A 23,487-nucleotide genomic window follows, 5' to 3' on the forward strand; every position below is an offset into this window, starting at 1 on the left:
AATAGCCTGGACAATTTTAGTTTTCTGACAGCATTTGGTGGCAAGCCTGTTAAAGAACACCATCTTGAAATTTCCCACTTGTGTGCTGTAGATAGCATATCATCTGGACACGCCCAGAGCTTCAGAAGCATTAATCACCAAGGCACACCTGGCGTGGAACAGAGATGAGGAGAGAAGGAGATAGTTTTAGATGGACCCCATTCCTCGTGTTTTCTACATTTCTGTTTGTTAGATTAGTTAACAACTTACCTCACTGCTAAGCCAGAGAGGCCCTAGGGTGCAGTGGTTAAGACACGGATGCTGGAGTTATGAAGATTTGATTCTGGATCCCATCTCTGCCCATATTCTGGCTGTGTGACCATGGTCACGTTCCTTAACCTCTCCTAGCCTTACCTACCTACCTATCTTTCTATCTTTCTTTCTTTGTTGCTTGGGGGAGGGAGGGTTTGTTTGTTTGTTTGTTTGTTTGTTTATTTATAGTGGAGGTACTGGGGATTGAACCCAGGATTTCGCACACGCTAAGCATGCGCTCTACCACTGAGCTATACCTCCCCTTCCCTGAACCTTAGCTTTCTAATGAGACAAAGAATGTTAGGACTAGCATAGTACCTGCACATCTTGGGGCTCAGGGTTCTTCCCCTCCTACCCTTTCCCTTTCACTGGGTATTAATAAAGATGCAATTTATGCAAGTACTCAGGATGTAATCAATTCTCACAAACTATGAGCCTGTCTCCATCACCAGGGGCCCAGTGATGTAGGATTTACAATTAGTCTTTTATTATTACTATTTGAAAAAGGCCATCAAAAGTTGCTGTTTCTGATTCTAGTTATCTAGTCACTCTGAGGTGGACAGTCTTGTTCTGGGCTGAGCTACCTGAGAGGCTCAGTAGACATAAGGCTGCTGCTTACCCAGCACCCGCACGGAAGAGTTGTAAAAGGGTATCCCCTGACTTGACAAAGTCTTAGTGCTTGGCTGCTGTTGGCATTGGTGCTAGACAGTGCACTCCTTCAAGTACCAACCGTGTATTTACACTGGGATTCAGGGGATTCTTTGGAGGTTGAAAAGAAACAAGACTCAAAGTTCCTAATTTTGGTACTCCAAGTTATTAGAACATCTCTGAAATACTGAAATGTTTTTAATTGAATGAACTTAGCAGGAAAAGTCCTTGGGGTGGGGATCCAGGGGAAACTCACCATCAAGTACATTTAAGCACCTTCAGCTCAAGAACAGGGTCAAGATTATCCAAGAGGAGACCTGGTCTAGCACCGACATTGCCCTTTTCTGATCCAATCATCTTCATACCATGGCCATGCCCAGTGGAGAATAGCTGAGTATGTGAGAAAGACTACTGATCACAAAGACTTGTCACGCTGGAACTCCACTTGCTTTGTATGGAGTCTCCTGACTGAGTGGAACATGGCACTCCAGGGAGAAGCACTCTGCCCTGCCAATGTCCCCGACGCCAGATGGTTGGTGGCAGCAGCTCTTCTGCTTGTCTGGACTGATGGACAAATGCTTTCAGTAGAGACACAGCAAGCACCATCATCTTCTTCCATGAGTGATTGTCTTGTCCTATGTGGACGTGGGTTCTCAGTCTTCTCATAAGCAATGGTCAGGAAAGGAAGTATAGACTTCTCCTCTCAGTGAGAACAGGGGATTGGAGTTATTATAAATTGAACTTTCAAAGTATTGTGAGGTTATTTCATACTCCAAACTGTTGAAGCAGGATGTATGAGTGACACTGCGGTGCACTGGAGTTGGCAGTCTTCATAACATCTGTTTCCAAGTTCTTCTGCAAATCCTTAAACTAAAGAATCTGTGAAAATTGAAAATCGCCAGGAGCTCATATTTTAGAACGAGTTACCTCTCTTTACCTTACTGCCTTCCAGTCCAGATTTCCCAATAAGGACAGTGCTGAAATGGGGAGGTTAGGACCACTGGTAGGTTAGCTCATCTTTTGAGCTGGACAGTTCATTTCCCTTTAGTGACTGATTTCCAATCCCTTCCTCCCACTAGTTTGACCTTTGGCCAATTTCAATTAATTATAAAACCGTGTATTGTTTGAAGTTCCTGGTCTTAGAGCCAGGAATGACGTTGCATTGGAATGATCCTGTGTCTTAGCATTCTTAAAGAAAGATCCAGACAAGCTTGTCAGAAATAAATTCTTGTGATATTCTTGTGACGGTGCCAAGAATAGGGACCTTCATCCCAGCTTTGTTTAATATAGGCTCAAAGTACCATCTAAATTGATTGATCATATAACGAATTTATCAGGTTTTGTATAAATTTAAATAAATGGTGTGAGACAGGGAAAAACCTTTCTCCTTATATAAAGATGTGGTCACAGAACTGGCAATTTTATAATCTGACCCATACAGCATTTTTTATGTGATAATCTCAAAGCAATTCTCAGCATCAACACTGATCTTCATTACACCATTAGTGGGTGGGGAAGGTACCAAACATTTGCTCACCAATGGTGTACCCTAGCTTCCAGCATCAGCTGTGGGGGTAAAACAAAAGGGAAATTGCAGAGCTTGAATTTATACTCCTATCTCTCTATCTCTCATTCCACCCACATCCTCACGTCATTCTTGCTGGACAGCTGAATGGATGGGGTGTAGGGGAGTGCATGTATTCATGTGAGTTGCTTGTCTGGTTTGCAGAATTTGGAGTGGGGCTTCTGTTCTAAGGGACACCTTCTCTCTGTGGGCTTGAGAAGCTGCAGCATGATCAAGCTCTCTAGTCTGTCCAGCTTGAATGAGCCCGTATGGAGGGAATGCCCAGTGTGACCACAATGCCATCAAGACACCAGCCATTCTCCTATTCACCTATTTAAAAAGTCTTGGGTATCACTTCCTGGGTGCCCATTAACCAAGTCTTTAGGGGATTTAGGTTAGACACATAGATCTTAGCAATCCTCTAAACCAAACCCCCCATTTCATTGACAGGTGATCCAGTCCACAGGCACACAGATGATAAAAGACAGGTCCATGACCAAGGTCATTTTCTGTTCCTTCTGTCACCCTACTCTTCCTTATGTAAAGCCAAATCATTGCAACTTTTGTCCTGGAGGGGCTCACAATACTGGAGGGGAACTGAGATTTTGTGTGAATGAACAATGACTTATCCTCGCATGAGAATGTGATGGGAAGGGTGGAGAATTAATAACACTGAGCACCTGCCATGTGCAAAGGGTTTCGTTATACGTTTTCTCACATAATCCTCACGTCAAACTTATGAAGACTACGTAATTATTCCATTTTACTAATCAGGGAACTGAGGCTTGGAGGTTCTGCCATTCTTGATTGGCACGTGTGTGGAACTGTGGTCTATGTCTCTACAGCTCTGGACACTCCGAGTCAGTGGACACTGTAAGAGGAGTGGTTTGTTTTGAGAGGGCTTCTCAGAAAGGCGAGGCTTGAGCTGGTTTATTACACTTGCTTAGGCGCAGAGAAGCCTCAACAGATGGAGGAAACACAGATGGCCTCCCGACGATTGCGTCACCACCCAGAGAAGGCTGGAGCCAGTTACACACCCACTGCTTTGCAGTCTCAAATGCAAATTGCCTAGAAAATTGAGCATGCTGAAGAGAAAACTTTCATCTTAAACCTGCTGCGGGCTGATTTACAGATGATCTATTCTGTGCAAGGAGTTACACAATACATAATGGGGAGTTCCTGAGGGTGCAGAAGACCCTGCCGCCCCTTTGGTGAGCTGTATCATCTGCTGATGAACCAGAAGAGCCAGCAGTAAAGGGGAAAGGTGATGGACAGTTGGACAGAGCCATATACAAGTGCCAAGGGACAGTTGGGTGGAACAGGGTGAGGAAAGGGAGGGTGGTGTAGTATGTGCCAAGCTTAAGGAGGAGGACCATCCTGAGTGATGGTTTGAAGGATGTGCTTGGCAGAGAGCAGGGAAAAGCACATGAGGGGAGGTTCTGAGGTGAGAGAAGGAAATCCCATGCTTAGTTGGGATAGAGAACACAAAACAGAGTGTGGGAACTGGAGTTGAGGCAGTTTGGTAAGGAGGACATTTTGGGAAGTTTAGAAATTTACAAATTCAACCACATTACCCTTGACCACCTGTCTACAGAATTTTCACACCTCCTCAGGGAACCTGTTCCTCTTTGAATACCTCTGGATATGACTGGCACTGTCATGTTTCCTTTAGACCTGGGGTCCGGAGTTGGCAGGAAAAGTCAGGACTGAGATTTTACTATGCTTTTCCCCCTAACCAAAGGAGAGGTTCAAGGCAACAACAGATCAACTAGACCCAAATCAACACTAAATTTGAACTTTATGAAGGAGCTTCAGAGCACACAGACAGTCAATTGAAATGTGCCGGGAAAATTAGGCCACCAACTGCCAATGGGCAGGAATCACCTGGTGAAGAATCTCCATTGAGTATGGGGTCCCAGATTTCCTAAACTCCTGGTAGCTGCGAAGGTGGAAATGGAATTGGTGTTTAAAGCAAAGTCTCTCTCACGCAGGAAAATAGTGAAAATGTTCTTCCTGAGGAAGCTCTGAACAAATGGAGTGACCTAGAGACAGGTGCTTCAGATTGAGATGGTAAATATCCTGTTGAACAAGAGACATGGTCTAGGTCAGTGGATTCATTTAAGAAAAAGCAGTGTTTATCACTTGCTTTTCTTCTTTTCTGACTTCTTCTAGTAGAGAGAGAAAGAGAGGCAGAAGTCTTGATGCTGTGGGATGATCAGGGTCATCAGAAACAGTGGGGCAGGTTGTATCCTACACAGAGGTGCCTAGCTAAAGGGACAACTCGGGGTGAAAACCCAGTTTCCTCCATGATAATGTAAGGTCCGTGAAGGGTGGGGCCTTGAGATCTTGGTGTCTTCCATATCTCCAGGTCTAGAATAGTCCTTGATACATAGAAGTTGCTCAAAACATGTTAACTGAATAAATAAGGAAATAAGGTGGTCTCAGCACTATGGCGGCAGGCTGGAGGAACAGGAAATAATGCCCTGGAGGCTACTCCCTCAGGAGGAGGCAAGGCTGCCAAGGAGGCATTCATACCTCGTATCTAGAGTTAGAATTGCCTCGCCCAGCACTTAGGAGATGGCCGGTCTTGGCCCGTGTGGAGAAGCCAGGAGCAGTGGCTCAGGATGAGGGGTGGGGAGGCTCGCAGACACTGCTGGGTGCTCAGATGCCATACCCCCCTTTTTCCTTACCAACCATATTCATATTTTTGTTTCAGGTGGGAATGCACTTCGCTGAAATCCTTCCTTTCTCAGGCTTCAGGGAAAGCACTGACATGCACGTCAGGCCATTGAGACCTAATTAAAAGTCTGCGAGGGATTTCTGGGAAAGTTTTCCTTTCCTGCTTCAAGGGTTGCCCCTTAGTCAATTGTCCCTTCTTTCTGCTGAGAGCAAAGACCAGAGCTTGGAACTGGGGCAGCCATCTTGCAACCAGGAAGCAACAAGAATGAGGCAAAGCCTTGTGTTAAGGATAGAGGAAAGAAATATTGAAGGAGCCTGGAACACCGAAGACCTCACTGAGCCCTTGGACAGCTCAATGCCAGACTGAAGTAGGAGAAAAAACTGCCCCCCTTCTGCCTGGTTAAACTACAGCAGTCAAGTTTGGATTACGTGCAGCCATGCCCAATCCCTAACTAAGAATAAGCAACCACCAGGAATGTAAGCCATCCAGGAACATTTAGAAACACTTGAGATGATGAGACTTCGTATATCCAAGATGGAGACTTGGAACAAGACTGATGACCATTCAAGGATATTGTGAATCCTCAGGAGGCTGGAAGACTTAGGTTACAAAATGAAGAATTCTCCAACAGTGAAGCTTTAGAAGTTACTGAAATATACTATGCAGATTGTCTGTGGACTCTAAAATATGTGTTCTTGGGATTTCCATTCTGACAACAGCAGAAATGACCTCCTGGTTGAGTAATGTCTGAAAGAACTATTTGCTCAGGACTTCAACAAACATGAGCTACAAAGATGTGGTACAAACCAGTTTGAGAACCTGATTCCTTCTGTTGCCTAATGCCCCTGAGTTGAAATGAACCAATTAATTTTGAATGGCTGCTGAAAATTTGACCTCTAAATTACTGGTGGCTAATTTCAGTGTCCAGGATCTAAAAGTACCCAGTGATTGTAAGGAGGAACAGTTGATATAATCACTGTCATTAGCATAACAACCTCATTTCACATGCTAACACCTTGAGTTTGTTGACATTATTGGGAACTGTGCTACACATCTATTCTGCCTTCCACCACACTGGTGTGAATTAATGTCCTGAAGTGCTGTGGGCCCTTTGAAGTATATTTGGAGACTTTTTCTGCCCTGAGCCTCTGTGCAGCTGGGAACAACAGGGAGGTCTTGATTGGTAGGTATATTTTTAGTTGGATTACTTCAGCCCCAAACAGGGAATGCTTCAGGCAGTCAGTAGTGAGGTTACATCTGATTAGGACTCATAAACTTTGTTTAGGACCACTCCTATGGCTAAGTGGCTGGCGTGGCGTGTCTACCTACAGGTGTGTATGTTTTGGTAGATGCCCTCAGGTGACCCACTCTCATATGAAAAAATAATACGTTATTGTGGCAGACTACCATCTTTATTCTGTGGAGCTTGAAAATTTCTTTTTCAAAAGGCTTTTCCCTCTTTCACCACAGGTCTGTGATGTAGTTAGATGTCCTATGCCAAAATCCCCTTACATACAAACTGAATGTCAGCTTCCATATGAAGCCAGTTCTTGATTATTTTTGCAGAAGGGTTGGAAATTTATCAATTATATTCAGATTCGCAATAAGAAATATAGATTCTTTAACTTCTCTATCAGATCATATCTTGCGCAGAGGTGCTTCGTTTCCACAGGCAGGAGAGGAAAGTTAAGGCTACCACAGTGGGGTCACTCTGTCTCTGCTGCTCTTGGACAGGTGCTCCAGGCCTCCAACACCAGGTGACCGTTTGGATCTTGTTTCTGGTGCCTGTGCTTGTCCTAGTGTGATCCAGCTTACCTCAATCACACCTAGCACTTGAGGTAGAAGAAGTCTGTGGTTTCTTCCAGTCTCCTGACTAGAGGACTGAGCGTCATGAAATAACTTCCTCATCTCATCTCTTGGACTTTTCTCAGTCCTTCTCTGGTTCAGTGGTCTCTAGCACTTCTTGATTCTTTTTTTTTTTTTTATTGAAGTATGCTCAGTTACAATGTGTCAATTTCTGTACAGCACAATGTCTCAGTCATGTATATATACATACATATATTCATTTTCATATTCTTCTTCATTAAAGGTTATTACAAGATACTGAATATAGTTCCCTGTGCTATACAGAAGATACTTGTTTTTTAATCTATTTTATATATACTGGTTAATCTTTGCTTTTATTGAGATGCCCAGGGATTCTAGAACTCCATCCCAGCCATGTAGGATTTCTTGGGCCTTTCTAAATTTCCACCTGGGAGGGGCCAGTGCTAGACTGAAACCAGGGGGCTCCCCTAAAGGGCTTCTCGAACTCTCTATACTTATTTTGAGATGTTAGGGCTATGTCAGCCTTCTCTCAGAGTTTTTCAAACCGTCTTCCACCCACAATTTTCATCCTGAAGGTGAACTCATGTTCCTCCATTCTGCCATCTTGCTTCTCTTTCCTTCTTCTTCTTGGACTCCTCTTAACCTGAGGTGTTTTCTTACTTTCCCTTTCAGTCAGGTGAAATTTTTTCTTGAATCACATTTTCCTTCTTCCTTTTTCTAGGGCTTGTAAATAAAGCTCTAGAGTCCAAATCTACTGGGCTTGACTCCCGTTAAGTAAAGGGAAGCTTCTCAATCAAAAGGCTCTTTTCTTTTTCAAAAGCTTGGCTTTCAAGGTGATTGTCACACTACCAGCTCAGAACTTTTCAGCTCAGAGCTAAATGATAACTTCTGAGTTTTAGCGTGTGCCTACCCACTCTTTCCCTGTGGCAATCAACTGGAAAGCCCAAGGAATTTAGGGAAACAGGATTTGCCAGGGATTAATGTTTGAAAGGAAGAGGAAGAGAGATTCACTTAATATTTAAAAAATATTCTTCATGGAGCTGATGCGAGAGCTAACTGTTGCATGTCAACTATGTGCCAGGCGCTGTGTTAAGTGTTTCTCATGCTTTTCTCCATTTTATCCTCATAGCTCCCAAGGAGGTCTTTACTTAGGAGGACACTAAAGCTTAGAGAGGTTATAGATCGCGCTGAAAATTATGCAGCTAATCGGAGATGGAGCCAGTATTGGGCCCTTTCTTGACAACTTGCAGGATTATTGACTTGTGACACGTAATAGGGTGGACAGACAGATGAGGACAAGGAAATTCACATCATGTCCAAGAGGACGCACCATAAATCTCATCATGCCCTGTCCTTTCATGCTTTTCACTAAAATTGTTGTGCCTCTTGAAATATACCAGTCAAATCCAAACATTGCTCATTGGGAGAGAAGAACTAGCCGACAGTTTGGGAAGAGGAGCTAGAAGGAGGAGGGCAAAGAATGTTCATAAAATTCCAATTCCTGGGAGACAAACTTGCTGGTAAGTTCATTAATTTTTCACCCACATCGTTCTGAAGATGATTTTAATGAGCCATTTATTGGAAGTTTGTTAGGGGCCTATATTTGGGGTGCTATATTTTTATTGGCTTCCTTTTTTATAAAAAGGCAAAACCAAAGTACACAGCGTTCAGATGACTTGCTTAAAATGGGAGGCCATCTGAGTCACAGAAGTAAAGTTAAATGCTCTGAGCTTCCGGTCCCATAATATCTTTCTTTAAATACACTTTTGTCCTGCAGCTTCATTTTTTCAAGATCATAGGATGATTCTGTAGGAAGAGGAAAATCCATCTGACCTGCCTACACGACCATGAGGCAACCTTCTTAGAACCCATTTCTTTCCACACTCCAAAGAAATCACGTTTGAAACAACAGAGGTGGCAGGAATTTGGGGGAAAAGTGACAGCTTAATGTTCCTTTAAAAATCCAGAAAGCAGTGTTTCTGAAAGTACAGATCAGTGGTGTGAACCCACAGTTTAATACTGCCATGTTTTGTCATTCAGACCTTAGCATGCCTTATGAGAAGGACAGAAAAGGAAATAATCAAACTCGTCTAAAGATAAATGACAGAATGTTCCAGAATAGCAATGAAAACCATTAAGATCAATAGTTGATTGTATCTTACTTAAGAGAGGGTTCTTTTATATAATTAGAGGTGATAAAAAGAGATGGAATTAAGACTCCAAACAGAAACAAGAGAAACTAGAAGAGAAAAATGGAGCAAGAACACTGCATAAGGAAACTAAAATAGTTCAAAATATATAAAGTAGAGGAAGACAACCAAGTCACTGGGACTGTTGAACTCAAGAACTTTTTTTAAGAAGTGGGAAAGATGGCAAGAGAACTGAAATGACTTCTTTGTCTCAGTGTGTGAAGCAGGAAAAGTGGGGACAGATGCCAGAAACAGGCACACTTCCCAAAGGAGGAAGAAATAGAAAGTTGGTTTCCTGCCAGAACAGGTGGCGTGTTGACATACACACATCTGACAAGCAGGTTTCTGAAGATTCCCAAGGGTCTGACCCCAGGCCAGCCCGAGGTTGCCTGTAAGACTTCAGGGAAAGGCACCCCAGGGGACCCTCAGTGGTACAGCTTCAGATATGTTTGGATGCAGAAGCAATTGCATTTGTGGGTAAGGAAAGTCATGTAGCAGCCTGCCATGGAACACAAGGCTGAAAGTTGGCCTCAACTCTTTTAGTGCTTATGGTTTGATATTTTTAACCATCCATTACAGGACAAGAGCCAAATGTCTGGTTAATTTCAGGAGTGGGCAGATATTAACTAACTAAACTCCCTTTGCCCTTCCCAAATACCATGGAAGCTTTATCAGGACTTTCTCTTTCTTTTTTTCTTTTTTGGTGGTGGTGGCAATAGCAGGTAGTAAGTGAGTGGGTGGGTCTAAGATTAGGAAAGAACATTGGGTGGTGGGGGTGAAAGACTGATACTCAGTTTTTGCATAGAGTTTGGAATCTTGTTTTGTTTGAATAAATGGTTTAGAATATGACCTGCAAATGGCACACTTACCCAATCATAAAAATGTTTAAATAATAATCTGGGGCTCAAGACATGGAAGCAACCTAAATGCCCATCAACTGATGATTGGATAAAGAAGTTGTAGTATATTTACACAATAGAATACTACTCAGCCATAAAAAAGAATAAAATAATACCATTTGCAGCAACATGGATGGACCTGGAGACTGTCATTCTAAGTCAAGTAAGCCAGAAAGAGAAAGAAAAATACCATATGATATCACTTATATGTGGAATCTAAAACAATGACACAGATGAACTTATTTACAAAATAGAAAAAGACTCACAGACATAGAAAACAAACTTATGCTTACGGGGTGGGGGAAGGGGAAAAGGATAAATTGGGAGTTCAAGATCGTCAGATACTAACTACTATATATAAAATAGATAAACAAGGTTCTACTGTATAGCACAGGGAACTATCTTCAATATGTTATAATAACCTATAATGAAAGATATGAAAAGGAATATATGTGCGTAACTGAAACATGCTGTACACCAGAAATTAACACAACACTGTAAACCAACTATACTTCAACTAAAAAGAAATCTGGGACTAGACCTGGGGTAAAACTATCAAACCAAACAGTGATGCTTTGAGAATAATGTTCCTCACCCTGCAATAATTGAGGGGCAGTAGAGTTGTGGTTACAAGCATGGGCTTAGGAATAAAACCTCTTGTTTCTGAATCTCCACCCTACTCCCTGACTGTGTGATATTGTGTACTGAACCTTTCAGTGCCTTATTTCCTTCAGCTACAAAGCAGGGATAATCACAGGACCCATCTGTGGCAGAAACACTGTTGTATGTCTACCACACTGTTTCTTTTCCCTCCTGGGAACAAAGGAAAATCACACCTCCCATTTTCTCCTTGCATCTGTATGGGGTTCTGTGGCTAGTTCTAACCATTAGAATGTGGGCACAAGTAGCTATGCCACTACTGGGATGGCCCCTAAAACCTCCCACAAGATTTTCCATGCTCGTTCTCTCCTCTCATTGTCTGCTGCCCAGTTACAGAAGAACCAGGAGAGGATTCTGAGGACCCCAAAGAAGTTGCTGCCTCCCCAAATCATGGTGTGAAAAGCTGTCTGCCAATCATCCAACTGACTGTGATGTAAGCACAAAATTAATCTTCTGTTGTACGAAGCCACTAAGATTTGGAGGATGCTTGTTACAGCAGTTCATCAGTTCTAATACTATGTCAAATACTAGTCACTCCTGATTAAAAATTATATCATGTTTATTTCAAAGATTAAATGAATTACTATATATAGAAACTATTAGAATAGTATGTGGTACATAGGCTTTCAAAATAAATATTATTTCACATTATCATAATCAGTACAGAATTGGTCAGTTGGTTATTAATGCTGAGAAATAACTTTGGTCCATTAATTCTAAGAAATACTGACAACCTATCCCTAATAGTTGTTCAATTGGTTCTGTGATATGCTTCAAATAATCACTTTGGATCAGACTGGGCAAGACAGTGTGTTTGAAGGGTTGGAAATCTGCAAGGACTTCTAAGTATAAGGCATTCCAGCTGTTCAGTGATACCTTTCAATAGTGACCTAACGTTCAGATGGACAACAACATGGCTTCTAGATTCTGATCAGGAATTTTATAAAAGAAGCTTTTATAATTTTACACAACTGAATACTTGTGCAGAAGGGCTGTTAGGTTTAGAAGTAGTATATGCACAAGGTTTAGCATAGAGCATAGCCCAGTTTTAAGCACATGCTAGGTATCTAATAAATGGTAGCAACAATAACAAATAAATAATTATCACTGTTACTTGAGTACTACTTCTTTTTTTTTTTTTCCTTTGAGAACCTCAAAACTCTGTCTATTATATACTTTCTACCTGGGCCTCTCGGGAGAGCCGTTTTGCATCCTGATGCATCTGTGGCCTTGTTGATTACGTAGCGCCATCTTTCCTAGCATTTCATTTACTTCTTCCCGCTGCGGGGAGAGGCCATTACTTGTCCTTATGCTTGCTGGACCTAATGAGGCGAATTCGTCCCTGCCCTCTTTGTAACATCCTTTACTTATTTGCAGACTCCACAGTTGTGTATTACTGAATATCAGGCATTAGATACGCAATATCGCACAGAGATTTCAGCAATAATTAGGCAGCTGGAGGTGATTTTTTCAAAGAAACATTAGTCTCAACCCTAAAATTCCCCTTATTCAGTAGGTTCAGGTCAATAAAGACTTTAATGTTTCTTTAATGTGTAGATGAGCGAAGCTGGCTGCCTTCATGTCTGGCAAATTTTACCTGGCTGTTTTTCAAGCATTATATGGCTGGCGACTCCGCAGATGTGTTCTGCCAAATGCTTTCTCTCCTTAACCTCTAAGCGTGTATGTATTTCAAAGGCAATTTAAACCATGAATTTCTGATTTATTTATACTTAACTGATTAAAGTTGCCGCATTTGTCTTGGTCAACACTTACAGGTTCTAAATTCTGTTTCTTTGACCCAGGAAACCTGAAGAGGTTGGCAGCAACCACCTCTCAGAGAAGAAACCAAACCAGTTGTCTGGGTCTGGGAAGCAGCGAGTTCATATCTGTCCTTCAGACAATATTTAAGATGATCCCCCCCCCCCACTTTGAATTCTAAGGCAAGGGTTAAAAAAGAAAAAGATGTAAGTGTTCCCAAATCTCTCTTAGCGAATATCAGCCTGAAACGGAAGAAGTCCCAGAACACCTCAGCGGGAGAGGCTTGGGGGCAACAGTCTGGTCAGAAGGGTGGAGGTGTAGGAAGGAGTCTTACCTGGAGCCTAGTTCATAGCACTTTACGTACGTCTGTGAAAACATCAACTTTCCGCATTTTTAAAAGGGCGGTGGCAACGGGGAGGGAAGGCTGGGAGGAGTGAATGTGGTGGTAATGGGAATTCTTAGTACTCCTGCCAATCTACTTAGTACTGCTTCTGACTTGACACCACCACACTTTGGATTTAATATCTTGGGGTTGCTGTTTCCAGAAGCAAAAGGAACCACTAAAATACCGGCTAGGCAAAGAGTGGCAATAAAAGGCCAATCTCTGCTAAAAGGACATGGAAATCAAGCACGCCAAGCACACAGGCTGGTTAAATGCCCGGGTTATTTTGCTGTGATCCAGTTTTTTTCCTGGCAATATTTTATAATGTTGGCTCTCTTCCTAAAGATGACAGAGCATCATGTGAGCATGCACAGAGGACACTCACTCTGCAGACATTCCAAAGAAAGCAGTCTCCTAACAAGGCAGGTTAAAAAATTCCATAGATTTATTTTGGCTGCCTGTTGGATGGGATGGAATGGAGTGATCTTACCTCAAAAAGATAGGAGGTAGACTTGGACTGTCATAAAACCCAGTAACTGTGCAGCTGTTTGTTTACAAACCAGTTCAAACTCATGTTAAAAAGATGTACCTCCCCCTCTACTTTCAGAAGAGACCCATGGAGAACAAAGTTCAAATTTATAAAAGGAAAATGTTCAAGGTATCAGCTTATCAGCAACTACTGAATTTTATTACATTAGTAGATTATAACTTCCAAAGACAAATACCTTTTTTTAATAAAACCAAGTGCTATGGAAAGACTATAAGATGCTTCCATGACTCCAGATTGTATATTCCTAGTATTCTTGCCCTTGTGTACTCTGCTCCTCTTGTGTCTGGACAGCACCTGTGATTTGCTTCTAACCCAACAGAATATGGCAAAGGTGATGGGCTGTCTCTTTCATGATTATGTTGTGTTATTTAAGATTTCATCTTATTACACATTACTGTATATAAAATAAACAACAAAGACCCACTGTATAGCACAGGGAACTGTATTCAATTTCCTGTAATGACGTATAATGGGAAAGAATCTGAAAAGCAAATATGTCTGTGTATGTATATGTATATGTATAACTGAATTTTGCTGTACACCTGAAACTAACATTGTAAATCAACCACACTTCAACTAAAACTTAAAAATAAGAAAGATTCCATCTTGTTAGCAGATTGGCTCACATGGCAAAGGGCTGCCCTTAGTCCTACAGCTGCAAGGAAATATTCTCCCCAACAACCTCAGCGACCTCAGAAGCAGGTTTTTCCCTGGTTAAGCCTCCAGATGAGAATGCAGCCCAGCAGATGCTCTGATTACAGCCTTCTGAGACCCTGAGCAGAGGTGATGCCTGGCCTCCTGACTCACAGAATCCGGGAGGCAACAAATAATATACCAAATGTCCACCATCAGGTTTCTGCTACTTGTAGGTTTTATACTGAAATAACGAAAGAGAAAGTGGAGTTGTACAGTCAATTCATGCTATTAAATGACACGGTGAACCACAATTCTGCTGCTGCCAAGTTACCACCAGAGTAAAATAAGACAAACATTTGGTCAGGGGTATTCCTTTCCTTTCCCCGCTTTCAGCATAGTTAGGAAAAAAGCCATAGTGAGTGATGATCTGTCTCTCATGCACTGGGTCAATGGACATGTTTTGTTGGAACAAATATAACCCAATACACTAAAGCTTTCCCTACCTTTGAGGTCACTGGGAGAATTTCCTTAAGGCCTCCATCCAAATATATGAAATAATTAGGACAACCCACATACATTTGCATTTGCATCATCAGTTGACTGTGAATCGCAGTTTGGTTACACGTACTTTTCAAAATTCCATTATGCCCACAATGAAATTCAAACTCCTTACTGTGATGTGCAAGGCCACAGATGCTGACACAACCTTCATCTCTGACCTCCGCACCAGCCTCCTTGTCCAGTATTTGCCCCACGCTGACCCTCTTTCTCTTCCTCAAGCACACAAAGTCACGCCTGCTTCCAAGGTTTCTGTCTGGAACACTCTCCAGAATTTCCATGCCTGCCTCCTCAGATTTTCGTCTCAATCATCCCCTCCCTCAGCAAGGCCTTCCTCAATTTTCCTGAAGCCCCAAGACTGTCAGTTCTTGTTTTATTTTTCCTCTTTTCTGCTTGCTCACTCTCTCTTAGGTCTGAAATCCCACAGAAGCTTTGCCACTAACTTAGCCAGCATTTTTCACACACCTGTACACACAGCATGAAACAAGGTATCTTAAAGGAAAGAGAAGTTGGAGAAGACACAGTTCTGTCCTTAAGGATTATACAAATCAACAGGGCAGGAAGACGTAGCACACGTCAATCGACCAAAATCTATCTAGAGGGCACTCACCACAATAACTGGGCCAAGCTAAATATGAAATTGCTTAGGGAGTACAAAGGAAGGGAGTGATGAGAAAACTTCTTATAGGAGCTGATTCTTGAGACCAGAGTGTCTATGGGGAAGAAGGCATGAGCATTTAAAGCAGGGTGAAAAGAATGAGCAGAGGGCATTAAACTCCCAGAGTCTATGCATCCGTTTCCCAGAGAAAATCTATCTCTAACCTAGAGTTTGCCTGAGCTTTGGAATCACTTTTCTAAAAAACCAAATGCCAGCCTCTGCCTAAGCTGAAGATATCAGGATTGGCCTCAATTCCAATTAAATCAGAATCTCTGGAGGCTGGACTCGGGCTTGGTATATTTCAAAAGGTCCTCAGGGAGTCAGTGTGCACCAAGGGTTGAGATCCCTTGCTCACCTGAAATGCCATCACAGAGGTAAACTGATGAGAAATGCCCTAGGACCATAAAGAGAGACAGTAACAGACAGTAGTTAGGACTCTGGAGTAGAATAGCCTAGGTTCAAATCTAGGTCGTGCAACTTATCTGCTGGTTGACCTTGGGCAAGTGACTTAACCTCTCTGAGCCTCTGTTTACACATCCGTAGGCTAGGAATAATAAATGTAGTTGCCATATAAGGTCGATGGAGAATTAAGTGAAATCAGACTTATAAAGCACCTGATTCAGTGCATGGCATACAGTCAGAGATCAACCTTATTTCATTATCATTATTATATATGCCCCAATTTTTCAGTTTTTCATAAAGGCACTGGCAAGTCCAGTGTGTATTTCTGGTCTTTGAATCTATCAGCTTAACAAATTATTTGAAGTCTGACCATGGCCCTAACCTAGCACACTGATGAATCCGTGTACATTTAAGCAGGACCACAAAGGAAGAAGATGGAGGTGAAGTCAACCTGGGAGCAAACAAGCATTTTAATGGAAATTGAAATCATGAGCGATGGGCCAGCAGCTTTGCCTGATGAAGAAACCAGAAACTCGCAATGTCAGAACAACCCTTTCTGTAAAAAAAAATTACAGGGCCTTTAAATGAAACTTAGCAAAGATTTTCCACATTACTTGGGTTAACAGTACCGTCCTTCCACCATCATTAGTGAGGACTCAGCCCTAGAATAAAAATCGTATCCTGAATCACTCTCTCTCCACCTGGCCCTAGGTCTGATCCCTTAACCCCAGAGTTCACAAACACATGCTGCATCTAGTATTTTCAGGGTAAGTCATTTGAAAGTTTCCTAAACTTCTCAAAACTAGCGATGTGCCAGGAATAAAATCATTGCGATTAATTATACTTACCAGCGAAGCAGTTTCTTTATGTGTAAAGAATTCACTGCATAACTGAGCTTTTGTATTTCTATGTTATCTCTAAAATGTATGCCTTGTGATTTCACAGAACACATATTTGGACCTCTTGGACATGTCAACCAGAAGTCACATAACAGAAGAGCTTTAGAAGCCACAGGATTTAGAGACCAAGGAGCAGAAGGGGCCACTAGAACAGAAAATCGATAAGAAGCAGTAAGAGCTCAGAGAAAGACTTTGTCAACGACTTCGAATCCTCTGGAAAGTCAAGTAAAATAGAAGTGGACACGTGTCCTTTCAGCAAAGCAATGCTGTGGTCTTTGGTGATTTTAATTTCAGCTCTCGTAGTTGCAGGTTCCAAAATATACATTTGGTTCTTCTTCAATAGTTAAAAAAAAAAATGCATGCCTTGTATGCTGCTAAATGCTTAGTAGATAAAGTGTAACAGAGTACCCTCCAATCCTTGGATAGTGGTCATTTCTAGAGTAACATTAAGGGTGACTTTAAGTTTTTTAATTACTCTCTTCAGTGGCATTTGAAATTTGTATATAAGCATTTTTTTTCATATTACTTAAAGATAAAAAAAAATTCTGGATGAAATAAGACACATGTTTTACAGAAAAACTGTGGCCCTTTTGGAAATAAAATGTAGGCTGAGAAAAGAACCAAACTCTTCAACTTTGTCAAGAATGGGCTGTCACTGAGTATGGATTTTAAATATTTAGTGGGGTGGAAAAAGCCTTCTTCATTGGACAAAGATGAAAAAGACTCCTGGTTAGAAAAGGACAGCTTTTCTGTCTCCCTCTGGGTGGCTTTGAGTGTCTTAGTTCAGCTTTCAAAGACTAACGGATGAGGTGATGGCAAATGCTCCATTGCATGTGTTGGTGGAGCACAGACCTCCAAGGCTGGCCGAGAAACATCCTCCTCAGCAAAGACTTAAGTCTCCATTTTACAAATTGAATCAGTTCTTTTCATGATTCCAAAGGACTACCGTTCAGCATTTTTTTTTTCCCTGTCCATCATTCAACTCGGAAACATTCCTTTCTGTGGATTTTCATGAACTCCTGCCCAACACCAGGTGCAAATTGAAAAAATCCCACTGGCCAATTTCAGCATAGGGAGGACTACTGTTCTTTCAACAGAGCCCCTCTTTCAGGCCAAGAGTTCAGATCTTAGCCCCTGGGCGCACAAGTCAGGGGTTTCACTTTCATCCACGAGCAACGCTCATGAAAAACCCCTTCTCTGTGGTGGCTACCTCTCCAGATCCCCCAGCCTAGAGGCTCAGATACATCTGCCTGTGTGGACGCAGGCATGTGTCAGGGAGGAAAGCCAGTGGGATTCCTTGCTGATTTTAACCTTTAAATGCATGGCTGTCCCCAGCTCAGACGTGTAATTTTCCACCCGCTGTGGTTTATGTGACATTATCATTTGGCAAACATTTCACGGCGAGTTACTCTCCTTGGCTTGCATTTAGAGACTATTGGGTGGTCGTCCTCCCTAGGGACAGTCCACAAACGGATCATAATGTTAGCTCTGCCACCAATATCCCAGGAAGGACAGAGGGTGCCTTCAGAAACTGGCGGGTTCAAACAGAAATTCAACTCTAGTTTCAAGTCAGCACTCCACAGTGCTGGTGGCTTGAGCAATCATCCAATTAAACTCTATTTTACAAGCGTGCGTTGAACATTTACTTTGGATTAACTATATCTGGGGCAACCCAAATTACAAACACCTGTTATGTGATCGACTTGCTGCCTCCATACTGGGTGGTGGGATTAGAAGATCAGGATTGGTTCCCTACATTGCCCCCAGCCCTACATAAATGTTTCCTCCTCTGCTGATGGGGATGGGGGACACCCAGCTGTTATAGTTCTACTGTTGGCATTTTCCTGATCCAAATTCACTAGATCTGTTGCTTTGGACTCAGTAAATGGACTTGGCATTGAAACTTCTCATCTGAGGTGCAAAAGTTGTTAGCGGGGATGGAACTGGAATAAAGTTTTCTGTTGTTGTTAGCAGGCTGGGGCTACCTGTCTAACAGCTCAAAGAGGCAGTTCAGATGGCCTCTTGGGAAAAACAAGATACCAATTTATCGGATTATGAATGTTTTATAAAGCTCCTGATCTGACTCTGCAAACCAGGTGGATCAGTCAGAGTTCTACAGGATACAGATAGCCCACTCAGATTGGGTAATTAGTGAAAAGGCCTGGGCAGGGTTTCAGGGAGCAGACAAGGGCAGGGCAGTACTTCATGGTCACTAGCAAGTAAGAACTATGGCAAACCCTGGAGACCCAAAGAATCAGAACAGGGGAGAGCATCGCAGAAGCAGGAGAGGGTAGCTATGGGGATAGGGTTGCCTGAAAGGATCAGACAAAGCACAGCAACCAGGTGGTGGTTGGGGGCAGGGGGAGCCAGGAAGTAAATACCTCATCTCCCATTCACCCTCCTTTCTGATTTCCTACCAAGTGACTCCTATTAGCCAAATCCCACTGGAAGCTGGAGAACAAGGTCGCCAGAGTACATATAGGCCAGCCCCCTGGGGGCCAGAAACAGAGGAAGAAGGAGAGTGGGCCTAGGGAGCACAGAGCAATATCTAGAATAACAACATTTTCTAAGTGCAGTGAGGGCACAACAGAGAACAATAAGTGCATTGGTGTAATTAGGGAGTTGATGCCTGAGCTGATTGTAGTACAGGCAGAAGTTTCATCTAGGTGGGAAGAGAAGGCACTGTGGGCTGAGAAAGGCTATGGGGAAAGGAGCTTCAAGACACAGATGCGTGGCCAGAGCCTGCGGTGTAAACAGCTGTGGCAAGATGGGGGCCTGGAGAGGCGAGGGGGCCAGGCTCTGGAGTTCTGTGCTAGGTTGAGGCATTGGGAATATTTTTTTTAAGGATTTTAAGCAGGGAAGTGTTATCATCAGACCTACCTTTTAGAAAGGCTGTCAGCTATATAGAAATGGGATTAATGATGCTGCGCACCTAACCTTTTTTTGGAAATAGGTAGGGCAAAGAGATTAGATGATCAAAATATATGAAAGAATTCCTTCTGACCATCATAGTCCCAGAGATTTGGTTTTGGTATCAGCTGAGAAGGAGTCAGTAAAATTATCTTCCTTCATAACCCAAACAATTATTATGCTTAATTATCGTTTCCAAAAGACAGTCTTTCTCTAGGTCCTAATATTCTTTCACAGAATCTCTGGACGTTCTTTGCATCTGGAGCAACATCGAACATATTGCACAAGAGTCAGGTCCTTTTTTGTCACAAGCTTGTAAAGAACTTTCCTTGGCACTAGAAGCCCACTCTAACTGACTTTTTTTTTTTTTTTCTGAATTCTTACACGATTTTCAATGGCTGCCACATTAAAATATGTATACACTAATTTTCTCTGAGTCTGTGGTTAATTGTGATTAATTAGATTGCAACCTCTTTGAATACATCACGCCAAATCCTGCTGTGTTCCTCACTGCCACCCCCAGTGCTAAACATGTATTTATTTTTTCAAAAGCATATGGTCATTCTTCACCCAGGAAGCAATTTGTCCTTTGAAAGGAGAGGTTCCTTAAAACTCACTGGAGTCTCTCTCTCTCAAACCATCTATACCTTTAAACACCATACTTTCTGAGCCCAGGATGAGTATTTATTTAATCAGAAAAAAAGGATTTTGAGCACCTATAGTATACAAGGACTAGACTGGATAGTCAATAAAATATAATAATATGGAACATAAAAATAAGGACATTCAGGCTAATATATTAGTGACTAAAAATGACCTACAGGGTTACCCTTTCCAAGTAACACTTTAAAATTTGCAAAGACCTTCAAAGCCCCTTCAAAGATGGAATCTTGTAGGAATTTTGGCCACTACAGCAGGGCTAGTGAGGCAGATATTTTTGGTTAAGGAAGTCTTTTGGCACTCGTCTGATTATACCAATCACAACATGTAAGGCTGCCAGAAGTCTGGATTTGCTGAACTGTCACCTTCACCGTGAAGGCTTTCTGGATTAGTCCCTGCATGGTCTCAGAGAGTTACTCCAAACTCAGTAGTATTTCTACAGCTAATGCTTCTTAAAATGTGGCTTTCAGTCCACTCTTCAGAATAACCCAAGGAATCCTGGTAAGCCTGCATCCCATCAGTGCTATCACTGATTCAAATCTTGACATTTCATACACATCTACCATCTCCATTAGACTGTGAACTTCTTAAAAACAGGAGCCATGTATGAATACCTCTACCCGCCAAACTTGGCACAATACAAGGAATATTGTAGATTTTTATTAAACGTGCTCATTGTCACACCACTTTAAGAGGTACCACCATATTCAGATGTCCATTCCTTCAACCCAACAAGTGTGTTCTAGGTATCTATTGCCACATAACAAAGTACCACAGAAACAGGCACAGCGTCACCTCCAAAGTATTCCATCGTCGAACAGTCCCAGCGGTCACAGAGTGTGTCCAGAGTCAAGCTGAGGGGACACAGACTTCACTTCTTATTGAAAGAGTGTCAAACAATCTGTAGCCATCTTAGTCTACCTCAGAGCATAGGCCAAAACCTGTTAAGACTAGCTATAATTCTTTAATCTGGCTTTATGGGCCTTTCAAAGAGCCAAATAAGGAAACTAGGCATTTCAATGGTGTTAAATGGAATAACTGGTACTCCTTATCAGTCTCAGGGCAGAATTAGAGATTGGGGCTATGAAAGTGTTACAAAGTTTTGGGATACACCCAGGGTATGTAGCCCAAGAATTTTCCACTGTAAGGATTCCCTTAGCTTGCAACTCCAGATACAACTCTAAATGACTCTTGATTTAAAGATTTCTCCTCTCTTTATTTTGCATATCGGTAGCTCTAATCCATACCACATCTCATGATCCATTTCCCACAACGGAGGAATAGGACCTCACCACCCAATCTATGTCTAGACCAAGTGCAAGACCAAGCAAATAGACATGGATAGACCAAGATGGTTGGCTATTAGATAGTCAAAAGTGAAAAAGTGTACTTGGTCAACACAGAAAATAAAATAAGTTGTCCTTGTGAAGCTGGGTAAAAATGACATCTTAGCTAAAAGTGCTTTTGTTGAGCTTGAAAATTCTTGACTAAGGGGTGGGAGTTATCAAGTGCCTTATGAGTCACGAGAAGGTCAAAGATCATCTTTCAACTTCTAACACTAGCTCTGGCTACTTACGGCAGCTCTCGTTCTCTCCATCTTCCTCCAACCTGGTTTCTCCACCAGCTTCATCATCGATGTCCACTTCACGGTATATTTGGAATGACTTTGGATCCTGTTCAAGGAATACACAGGAAGCCTTCAGCTCCCAAAGCAGGCTGCTCTGTAGGAGAAAGGGACAAAAGAAATCACCTTGAGGCAGCTTTGTGTTTCCAAAAGATTAAAAATAATTAAACAGTAAGATATTCAATTTGGATTATTTCAGGACAGTGATTAATGGTGCTTCTCTCTCTAATGATGTCCTCCCCTCAGCTAATCCTTTCCAGTCTCATTTCAAAGAAAATGTTGGTTAACACTTTGTTTGTTTCATTCCATGTACTCTTAAGTAAATCAGGCTTTATTATGACCCTTACACTCATACAAACTGGCTGCTTCTCTCTCTCCTCTCTTGAAATAACTGAGGATGAAAGAAAGGAGATAGTTTCAAAGGCATTAGTGCTTCACTGAGTAATTACCAATCTACCCAAGTCAATAAAGCATGGGTCACTCAATTTGTTGCTGCTGGAACTAGAGATGAGAGCGTGAGTGTCTCCCTGCTGGTGTGCCCAGCACTGCATCTACCACAAAATAGCCACTCAACAAATGTTTGCTGCATGAACACATGATAGAAACAATTCCTTTCCTGTTTTGACATGGGAAAGTGAATCCTTCCCATGAGGACACAGACTGAGCAGACGTGATGTTGATGCTGTTGCTCACACAGGATTTCTCAGATTTCACAATGGGCTCATACATTCATTCAACAAGCATTTATTGAGCACCCACTAAGTGCCAGCCTCTGGGTCCCATCACATAGTGTATTAAAACTAGGCTTGTTCTAGTAGAGGTGGCAGCAAATTGTCAATTACCCCATTGACAGTGGGTTGACAGTTTTGTTGCACTTAATGCATAGAACATTAAAGCACTCAGGAAATATTAGCTGAATGAGTAATAATATAGAAAAACAATAACCACAAATTATTTTAAGTGTAACAACTCCAAAGCTCACATCCCTGTATCCTAATGCAGCAATCTCTTGGCAGCCCAGTCTGGGGTCATTTAATGTAAACTGTAAGAACATTACAAAAGCATAGGTTTTAGCTCTTGTATCTCTCCTTACTTTCACATGGTCAGGCAGAGAGCCCTTTAAGCTGGGAAAGTCAGAAGTTTCATTTGAAAGATGACAATTTACCAAAACCGTATGGAGGTGGCTGAGATCATTTACAAATGTGGCAAGTTTGTTTTCAAAAATTCGTGACAAATTTAATTTGAAATAAAACTTTACCCTTTGACTTAATGATGAGATTAACAGCAAACTTAACAATTTTTACTGCACATTTTCAACTGCTCCTCCAAAGGGCTCTATCAGCTTCCAATTTGGACTTCCTAGCATGAAGGACACTTAGGTTTTATTCTATAGCTCCCACAGAAAATAAGGGTTCTTTCTTTAATTAACTCCACTTGGTAACATCTTTCTTTATTCACTCAAGTAGAAGTTTTCCATTGGGATAACAGTGACTCCCCTTTCTAACTTGCAGGGATAGAGAAAGCCCTTACAATGATGGGCTCAAAAAGACTGAATGGCCACACTGTATGTAAGTTGGAAAAAAAAAAAAAAAAGAACTCCTATCCCACTCAGTTTCTGTCAAAAAGCAACTAAATGCAGCCTCTATGTAAGTTGGAGCTGGGCTCCTGAGCATCCCGTCCTGAAATGTAACT

General features: G+C 42.0%; 2 long non-coding RNA genes across 2 annotated transcripts in view; one reads left to right on the forward strand and one right to left on the reverse strand.

Moving 5' to 3' along the window:
* Window positions 1-23,487, reverse strand: part of LOC106729670 — a 332,779-nt gene that overhangs the window by 144,134 nt on the left and 165,158 nt on the right. Inside the window, exon 3 of the long non-coding RNA XR_001366076.2 lies at window positions 21,748-21,892. This is a non-coding gene — a long non-coding RNA (uncharacterized LOC106729670). The remainder of the gene's footprint in view (window positions 1-21,747; window positions 21,893-23,487) is intronic.
* On the forward strand, window positions 8,433-16,835 carry LOC116661429. Its single transcript, XR_004317298.1, has 3 exons — window positions 8,433-8,530; window positions 11,089-11,191; window positions 16,648-16,835. It is a non-coding gene; the product is annotated as an uncharacterized LOC116661429 (long non-coding RNA).

The sequence above is a fragment of the Camelus ferus genome, chromosome 3 (genome assembly GCF_009834535.1).
Source record: "Camelus ferus isolate YT-003-E chromosome 3, BCGSAC_Cfer_1.0, whole genome shotgun sequence".
NCBI classification, from domain to species: domain Eukaryota; kingdom Metazoa; phylum Chordata; class Mammalia; order Artiodactyla; family Camelidae; genus Camelus; species Camelus ferus.